Consider the following 10118-nt stretch of genomic DNA (forward strand, 5'->3'; position numbering starts at 1 on the left):
TATTTAATTCTTAACTACTGGATTATATTTATTAATATTTTTTATAATTTTTGTATCTGCATTAATAAGTGATAATATTCCCTGATTTTGTTTTTTGTAGTGTCCTTATCAGTCATTGGTATTAAAATCCTCTGGATTTATAAAATTAATTACAGAGATATCCAACTTTTCCACATCTGCCTGATGCCAAAGGCCTTAGTTAAGTTAAGTTTAACTTTATAAAACTACCTTTCTAGAATTCTGTCTTTTTCCTATAAATTTCCTTCAAATTCCTCAGCTCCAAAAACACTCTGTCCAGGACACACTTTGAAATCACCTTTTCTTGGGAGCCTTAGTTAAAACATACCTTTCACTGTAGCAAAAAGATATCCCTTCAACAGTAATGTATACAGTGACAATTGGCTATATGGTTACACGACTCTCAAAAACAAAGAACAACAACAACCACCAGGGTGAATTTCAAGCTACCAGTGTGACATCACTGAATATGGAGCTAGGAAGAAATCCCCATAACTGGTTCTTAGGAGCAAGGGAAAGCTGGCTTCAGTATACCACTGAACCAAGGTGCTTCTTCCCCAACTGTTAAAAGAGCTCTGTCAGACTGTGGAGGAACCAGAATGTTAAAGAAGGATGGACTTTGCCTTGAAGGTGATAGAAAATCAGTACTGCCCTCAGACAGCAGCAAGTAGAGTTCTCTCCCAAGCCCTGAGCCTCAGGGCCTCCCCTCTCTTTCTCCCTTCTTTGGAATGCCTTTCCCAGATTTTTCCAAGTCTTGTCCAGTACCTGGGCCCAGGCAAGTGACATTGCTCAAGTGTCCATTTCTTCCCTCAGGGCATTCTCTAACACCCTACCTGTCATTTCCTCCCTCTCATACCCTCCCCCAAGTGGGGTTGCCCAGACAACCAGAGGAGTTCCTGCACTCATGCCTGTGGGATCTTCCAGGGGCCCCATGGCTGTGGCCATGGCCAGCCAACTTCTGGAAAGGTGCCTGGTGAAAGCAATACTATTTTGTGGGATGCCACAAGATCGAGCTGCCAGAAAAGGCAGATGTGCTGATTTTGAGTCTCTCAAATTGTTTATATGGACAGGGAACCTAGCATAAAAAATATTTGCCTGTTACAAGTAAGGCAGTTATAAAGCCATAGTTTCAGACTAGTGGGGAAAAAAAAAAAAGAAAGAAAGAAGATGACAGAAATGAACTGTAGGGCTTGAGGGCTGACTAAGAAATGAGTGTGAGAGTGTAGGCAGGGAAGAGACGCTGATTTAAGTCGTCTATATAGAAGCAACATGAGAAGCCCTGACAGCAAATAATTCTCTAAAGGAGCTAGTGTAAAGAAAGAAAGCAACAGAGGTTAAGGATCAATCTTAGAGTATAAATACATTTGAGAAATGGGAGAAAAGAAGAATTGAAAAAGGATATAAAGAATTGTCAGTTTCTTCTGGAAAGAGACTTTAAAAAGAAAAAAAATTGGTAGTCAAAGCATTAAGTATATGGAGCAACCCACATCAGTGATTGTTTTGTTTTAACTAAATCATCTTCATGGTTTTAAAAAAAAAAAAAAAAACACCTTAGTGTAGAGTGTATAAAGCAAAATGATCAAAAACTGTTCCTAGGAGCATTGTTTGTAAAAACTAAAAACTGGAAACAATGAAAATATAAATTGTGGTTATAATGTGAAAACTATAAAGCAATGAATATGTGGGTACACACAACACTATAGATGATTCTGACAAATACAATGTTGAGTGAAAACAAGCCAGACACAAGGAATAAAATTTATATAACATTCCAAAACAGGCCAAATTAATCTGTACTGTCAACGTTCAGGATCGTTGTTTCCTTTTGGGGAAGAGACTGTTTGAGGTGCTTGGGGTGGCCAGAGGAGTGTGTTCCCTTTGTGAAAATTCATAAAGTCATTGCTCTATATACTTAAAATTTGTGTACTTTTGTGAGTGTAAGCTATACTTTAATCTAAAGTTTATTTTTTAATGTAAAAGATACTGCCAACTTTCCAGGCCACCCTCACCTCTGTTCTTAATTCCCAGAGGTAAACAGTATATTAACAGTATATCCATCGTTTCTGTTCACAAATTGTTCTAGACAAAGTAGTGTTTAAGGCACCATGCCAAATTTCATTTCTGTCCAGTAGAAGTTAACCATCTTGTTACTCAATGTAGCTAGAGACAGAAAATAGGAAAAAATAATCCCCAAAATAATGTTAATTCGTTTCCTAAAATTTAGTTAGGAGTGCATCCCTTGATGGAGTACATTTTACTCAAGAGACATAGCTCTTATTCTTACCTGTGTAGAGAATAGAAAGGCAGTGATCACACAGAAGTGAATGGCAAGATGAGAGATTAAATTCACAACTAAGGAAAATGAGATATTGCATGACACTAACAGCTCATGCCTTGTGACTGAAAGTGTTTTATAAACCTTTGCCAAAACATGGGATCCTCCTTATAACTTATAGTCCTCAGAACCATTTCACCTCTATCTCCTAGCTTACCCTACTGACAACCTAAGTGGTGAACAGAATACCTATATCCTAATTCCTGCATTTTAATGAACAGTGCTGACATGGCCATGAACAGCAGGAAAACAAATAGTTTTGCAAAACAAAGAAGCAGAGTAGCAAATACCCACAGATTCTTTAACCAGAAGTTGGAGCTGAAAAAAAAGATTTACCTGTACAAAGGAGCATAGAGATTTTTCAGAAAAACAGAGGAAAAAAAATAGATCATCTCTGAATACAGAGATAGCAACATTAATATATTCTAATTAATAAACAAGTGCATTGTTCTTCCCTATGTGAGAGTTAGTGTTCTATTTAGGTGGCCATTTGTATGTTTAGCAAATTCTATTTTTATGGCCACCAACAGAGAACCATCTTTGAAAACGATCCTTTCAGAATGAGGATCCTTTACAGTGAAGTCAACTTTGCACTTCTTAAGTTGACAGCTTGTGCATGTTTCCTCTGAAGGTCCAATTTAGCATTTTCAGTAGAGGAAGGTACTTCAACACACTTCTGCACTTCCAAATTAATTATATGTTTCTTTTACTTTTCCAAGGATTATGAAAGAACACTGAATTTTATACACAATGCCAGCACTGTCCTATAAAACAATGGACCAGTATGGTTCAAAATACTGAATGACTCAGGATTAAAGCATAGCATGTTGGCATTAGAAAGAAAATTTAGACATCACAGAGTAGTATTTGTTGGATTTTGCCTGCCATCATCTGTTCCTCATTCTCTTGATAGCAACCTCTTATTTTTCCTTTGGACAAGTACCCTCTTCCCTATTCTGAGTTTCTGTGGTTCAAGTGGGGCGCTTTACCCCCTTACTAGAGTCCAGGAATGGGCACATCGCCCAAGATTGGACAATAAACATATCCCAGTGCCCTGGATCTAGTGATTATTCCAAAGATGTGCACATGTCCCACCCAAGCCAACAGGAGTCAACTGCAGAATTTTTTGCTAGAATCATTGAGAAAACTATGTTTTCTTTCCATTGGAAAGTTATTAAATTATAAGGAGATAATTTAGAGTTGTGAAAGACCAGCACACAACAGCCTGCTTGAACATGCAACAAGCAGAGAAGTAGAGAGAAGAATTGGACAGTGTCTTAATGACCTCATTTTGGTCCTGAATCCAAATACATCTCTGAAAATAGTGCTGGTATAGACTATATTGTGCCTTTCTAAAATTCATACGTTGAAGCCCTAATCCCTGATGTGAGTGTATTTGGAGACAGGGCATTTAAAGAAATAATTAAGGTTAAAGCCATAGGATGGGGCCCTAATCCAATCTGAATAGTGTCATCAGAAGAAGAACTCAGGACACACAGAGAAGCCTGGGGCGTGTGCTCGCAGAGGAGAGACAGCGTGAAGAGGCAGCAAGAGCGCAGCCGTCTGCAAGCAGCAGAGAGAAACCAAATAAATGTGCTGACACCTCGATCTTAGACTCCCAGCCCCCAGAACTGTGAGTGATAAATTTCTATTATTTGAGCCACCCAGTCTGTGGCATTTTGTTATGGCAGCCCTAGCAAACTAAGCCAAGCGCCATTCCCGAACATTCCAGTTACAAGGGTCAATGTATTCCCCTTTTTGTATAATACAAATTGGGTTGGGATTTTGACTCTTTAATCATAGAGACATAACTACTTCATGTGGTATCAGGAATATACCACAATGTGGTATTAAAAATAACAGTCCCCTATCGCCTCTCAGCCTTTAGGCTAAGATCAAGTGTAAAAATACTTGATACAGACCCCACAATGTGGAAATGGCTAATGGAGGTGAGGTGCAAGGTAGTAAGAATTCCCCAACTCTCCACATAGGAACTATTACCAATTTGTGAGTTTTGGTAGAAAAAGCACCTGGGTAAATTGCTGACTATTTTATCTTAGGACTCTCCAGATATCAAACAAACAAGCTGGATGTTTAGAGACTCCATAGAAAATCCATTGTGTTGAGATGTTTACTTTTTGGTAAGGTCCCACAAGAAAGAGGCAAACTTTGTTTGAAGCCAGCTTGTCTGAAGCTGTGAATACTCAGCTTTGCCTCTGGCTAATAACCCAAGATGGCTGAGAGTCAGGCAGTCTTGGCTTTCCAGCATTAGAATGTCCAAATTCTATACCCCAAGCTACAAAGAATGCTAACAAAGCCAGGATACTAATACCCACAGATCACTCCTAGTCACTTCCTGTTATTCATTCTCTGGCTAACAAAAGGGACAATTGTTCCAATTGCAAAGAGGCAGTCAAAGGAGTGTAGCCGGAGAAGAAGGGATTGATTCTCTCTGTCTCCCCACCTCCCGTAGGGCCATGAAAGGGGTCAGCAAGCTGTGAGGTAGTAGTGGCCCAAGCCCCAAAGTTTGTTCTAAGAGAGAAGAAAAAAGGCATTCTGGTTTTGGTCATAACCTCAGGGAACATGAATAGGAAAAAAAAGCACTAATATTATAAGTGAGTTGTACTGCCTTAAAAACCCTAAAATTAATAAACAAAGCTGAGATCACTCAACATCTAAGGCAATTAATACCCCAGTCCCGCAAACCTTCCCAAAAGGAATTTAACTGCTAAAGGGGGCGGGGGGAGGAGGGAAGGGGACTTGACCCTAATGATCACCTCAGATGTGGTCAAATAGGACAATGGCTATGGAGAAGAGAAATCTTTTCAGATGGCAGAGCCCGTGGCAATCAGACTAGTTGACCAAGCAACTCATGCTAGGGCAAGGATTTCTGCTATTCCTGTCCTTCAGCATGTTCTATATACCATGGATCAGTAGCCATTATATGTTGTCTCCCTTTCTCCTCATTTATTTATTTAGTTTGTTTTGCTTCCCTCTGGCCAAACCCATCCCTTTCATCTCTTTTGAACAGTAGTATTTATTGTGGTAATCCTGGTTTCCTTTCATAATTGTGCAATAGATGTGTCAGGATGGTCAAATATGTTATTTGGCTATAGGTTCCAAAATCATGACACCTCTAAGTCCAAACAAGAGGAATTCATGACACCTAGATATTGTGAACTTTGAGCTGAATAAGTTACTAAATGGCAATTTGAATTGTTGTCCCTTGGAGATGATGCTCTGTGTTTTATTTATGTGAATGGCTGCATTGTGTTAAGTGGCGGGATCAGGACATGCTGAGCAGCCAAAGACTGACCATTGAGAGCATTTGGTTCTTTTTTGCCTTTTCTGCATCCTCCCACCCCACCCTCAGTACATGTACTTCAAGCGAGACTGCCTCCAGTTGGAGTCCTGCTCCACAGCAAGCATTTGACCTAAATCTGGCCAACAGTACATTCCATCCACCTAGCTGCAATCATCAAGTTTGAGATATGCCTAGAATGAACTTTCACTCTAACAACATAGAAAGTAAAACTGTCCTTTTGCTATAGAGTTTAGCTGTGAGTCTAGGACTGCAGGCACATGGAAACAGCCTGCTTCAGAATGAAGCCATAAGGAAGAAAGCAGAGCCAAGAGCTGGATGGATTCCTTAAGTCCTAATGAGGTCATTTCAGCTCAAAAATCAAGCTGTGCTTGAAGCAATTCTACTCCTGAACTTTTCAGTTATTTTAACCAACAGATTCTCTTTTTCTTTAAGTCCTGATACTAGCAACTAAAAAGTGTTTTGGCTTATATAGCCCTTGAGGTAGAGCTCCCAGCCAAGGTAGGAATACCTTCTAAACATCACCAACACAAGATTAATCAGTGCTGCTCCAACATGTGAGCACTGAGACTCAAAGTCCACAAAGTCGAAACGGAACTCTTAAGCTGAGAGTTGGGAGACAGCAGAGCATTGCTAAGAGAAACTGTAAGGGAAGGATCTAAATTCTAGAATTATGACTGGTCATTATTTCTAGTATTGGTTATTGGTCCATGAGATTCCCAAGAATCAAGTACACCAACAATGTACTGAGATTGTATGGAAGTTACGTGCATGTTCCAAGTGTGGCAAATGAAAGCCACAATGATTGTTCAACCCCTAAGATAATTCTCCAATCCGTATAACTATCCTAACAAGAAGTGGGCTTCAAAATAATGCAGTCCTTGAAGAGAACCCCTCCTTTATACATCTCTCAGATGTAGCCATAGAGGAAACAGGAGGCAGAACATGAAACATCGAGATTTGAAGACCAAGAATAACTAAGGAAGAAAGTTCTTACTACCCTTGTCCAGCAGCATATGTTATGTGTTACAATAAACATGTAACCACTACTTGTTTTTTCCCACTTTTCTATTTCTGATAGATAGTTTTTATTGTTGGTATTCCACTTTCCCTTCTTCATTGCATATTTGGCATCTTGAGGCAAGTGAAACTTCCATTAGCTTCAGGTTGTCAGACTAGATGGACTGGCCCGGAGGAATGCATGTCATCCAGAAACCCTGTCTTGGAGTTGTTTGCAGCAACTGGTTATGAAGAGCGAGAAAACGTGCTTGGGCTGTACTGTGATAGTTACATAATGTTAGATAAGAGCCTTTTGAATTGTACATATGATAAGCGCACATGTACACGTATACACACGTGCTCAAACAGGACACCCAAGGGCGGTAACAGCAGAAAGTCATTGCCACTATTTTTTCTATCCAGGCTGCTTTTCCACATTGTTTCTTCTGATAATGGCACTCCCTTCAGGAGACTCTGCTCTCACTCCCTGGGCTCTGAGTAAGACTGTCAATTACAGCAGCGGTCCCCAACCTTTTGGGCACCAGGGACCAGTTGTATGGAATACAATTTTTCCATGGACTGGGGTGGGGGTGGGGGTCGGGCAGGCAGTGGTTTTGGGATGATTCAAGCACATTACATTTATTGGGCACTTTATTTCTATTATTATTACATTGTAATATATAATGAAATAATTATACAGCTCACCATAATGGCGAATCAGTGGGAGCCCTGAGCTTGTTTTCCTACAGCTAGACAGTCCCATCTGGGGGTCATGAGAGACAGTGATTTATTATGGTCTCTATGCAGTCAAACCTCTCTGCTAATGATAATCTGTATTTGCAGCCACTCCCCAGCGCTAGCAACACCACCTCAACTCCACCTCAGATCATCAGGCATTAGATTCTCATAAAGAGCAAGCAACCTAGATCCCTCGCATATGCAGTTTACAGTAGGGTTCAGGCTCCTATGAGAAGCTAACGCCATCGCTGATCTGACAAGAGGCAGAGCTCAGGCAGTGATGTGATCAATGGGGAGTGGCTATAAATACAGACGAAGCTTTGCTAGCTCACCTGCTGCCCACCTTCTTGTGTGCAGCCTAGTTCCTAACAGGCCAGGGACAAGTATGGGTCCTCAGCCTGGGGGAGACTGCAGAATTATAGCATCCCTAAGGCCTGGCGAGGTGGCTCACACCTGTAATCTCGTACTCTGGGAGGCCAAGGCGGGAGGATTGCTTGAGCTCAGGAGTTTGAGACCAGCCTGAGTAAGAGCGAGACCCCCATCTCTACTAAAAATAGAAAAAATTAGCTGGGCGTGGTGGCGCTCACCTGTAGTCCCAGCTACTCAGAAGGCTGAGGCAGGAGGATCGCTTGAGCCCAGGAATTGAAGTTCCTGTGAGCTAGGCTGACGCCATGGCACTCTAACCCAGGCAACAGAGCGAGACTCTGTCTCAAAAAGAAAAAATGAAAAAAAGAAGAATTATAGCATCCCTAGCTACAGAGGTGGTATTAGACTCAGACTGGAACAGGCATAGTACCTTTCTTCCTGGCATAGTGGATTAGTCTGTGGGTAGATCCAATAGGATTAATCAGAGTCTTCCCTGGAGTTGACAAACAGACATTGTAAGAGATATGCTTTCATTTCTACTTTTTGAACCTGTAGAATCTTAGGCAGTATGGAATATGGAGGAAGCTCAAATGCAATTAGGACCAGCAAGCCAAGAGAAGATATTGTTGCAAGAGATGAGAGAGAGAGAAAGATGAGAGAGAGAGAGAGAGATGAAAGCTAACATAATTATTAGAAAACTTGGATCCAACTGTGTTTCAAGCAAACCCTACCCCTAGATTTCTGTATTAGTCAGGTTTTGGTTGTAATAATCCTGTGTCACAAACAACCCTAAAACACAGTGCCTTACAAAAATAAACACTTGTTTCTCATTCACAGATCTGCTGGTCAGCTGTATGTCAGTAGGACTCTGCTGGGTTGGGCTAGACTTTAAGCTTTAAGTCATAATCAGTTGGCTCTATGTGTGTTCCTTCCAGGACTCATGCTGAGAAGCCACAGACCCCTAAGATGAGCCATTGTCATGGCAAGTCACAAGCTCCAGGGGTGAACAGAAAAAAAGCAACAACTCTTAAATCCTCCGCTTGTTTTTTTGTTTGCTTTTGTTTTGTTTTTTTTTTAAGACAGTGTCCCTCTCTGTCTCCTAGGCTACAGTGCAGTGGTGTCATCATAGCTCACAGCAACCTCTAAGTCCTGGGCTCAAGAGATCCTCTTGCCTCAGCCTCCTGAGTAGCTGGGACTACAGGCGCATGCCACCATGCCCCCAGTTAATCTTTCTATTTTTTTGTAGAGCTGGGTTCTTACTCTTGCTCAGGCTGGTCTCAAACTCCTGGCCTCAAGTGATCCTCCCGCCTCAGCCTCCCAGAGTGTTAGGATTACAGGTGTGAGCCACTGTGCCCAGCCAAGCCTCCACTTATAACTGGCATGGTACCATTTCCACCCACATTCCATTAGTCAACCAGCCATGTCAAAAGTCAATGGGTAGGAAAGTACATTCTACCTACAGTGAGAACATACTAAGGATGGAGAGGGAAGAAAGAATTATAAACAAATGGTACTTTTTTTTTTTTTTTTTTTTTTTTTTTTTTGAGATAGAATGTCGCTTTGTTGCCCTGGCTAGAGTGAGTGCCGTGGCATCAGCCTAGCTCACAGCAACCTCAAACTCCTGGGCTTAAGTGATCCTACTGCCTCAGCCTCCCGAGTAGCTGGGACTACAGGCATGTGCCACCATGCCCGGCTAATTTTTTCTATATATATTTTAGTTGGCCAGATAATTTCTATTTTTAGTAGAGACGGGGTCTCGATCTTGCTCAGGCTGGTCTTGAACTCCTGACCTCGAGCAATCCACCCGCCTCAGCCTCCCAGAGTGCTAGGATTACAGGCGTGAGCCACCACGCCCGGCCCAAATGGTACTCTTTGCCACAGCTTTCCAGTAACAAAAGTCAATCATTGGCCGGGCGCGGTGGCTCACGCCTGTAATCCTAGCACTCTGGGAGGCCGAGGCGGGTGGATTGCTCAAGTTCAGGAGTTCGAGACCAGCCTGAGCAAGAGCGAGACCCCGTCTCTACTAAAAAAAAATAGAAAGAAATTATATGGACAACTAAAAATATATATATGGAAAAATTAGCCGGGCATAGTGGCGCATGCCTGTAGTCCCAGCTACTCGGGAGGCTGAGGCAGGAGGATCGCTTGAGCCCAGGAGTTTGAGGTTGCTGTGAGCTAGGCTGACGCCACGGCACTCACTCTAGCCTGGGCAACAAAGTGAGACTCTGTCTCAAAAAAAAAAAAAAAAGTCAATCATTTTCTTTTTTATTTAAGCAATTTGAATTCAGTTTTGGGTTTGTTTTGTTTTGTTTTTTGTTTTTGCTTTTGCTTTTTGAGACA

Source organism: Eulemur rufifrons, chromosome 16 (genome assembly GCF_041146395.1).
Source record: "Eulemur rufifrons isolate Redbay chromosome 16, OSU_ERuf_1, whole genome shotgun sequence".
Taxonomy (NCBI): Eukaryota; Metazoa; Chordata; class Mammalia; order Primates; family Lemuridae; genus Eulemur; species Eulemur rufifrons.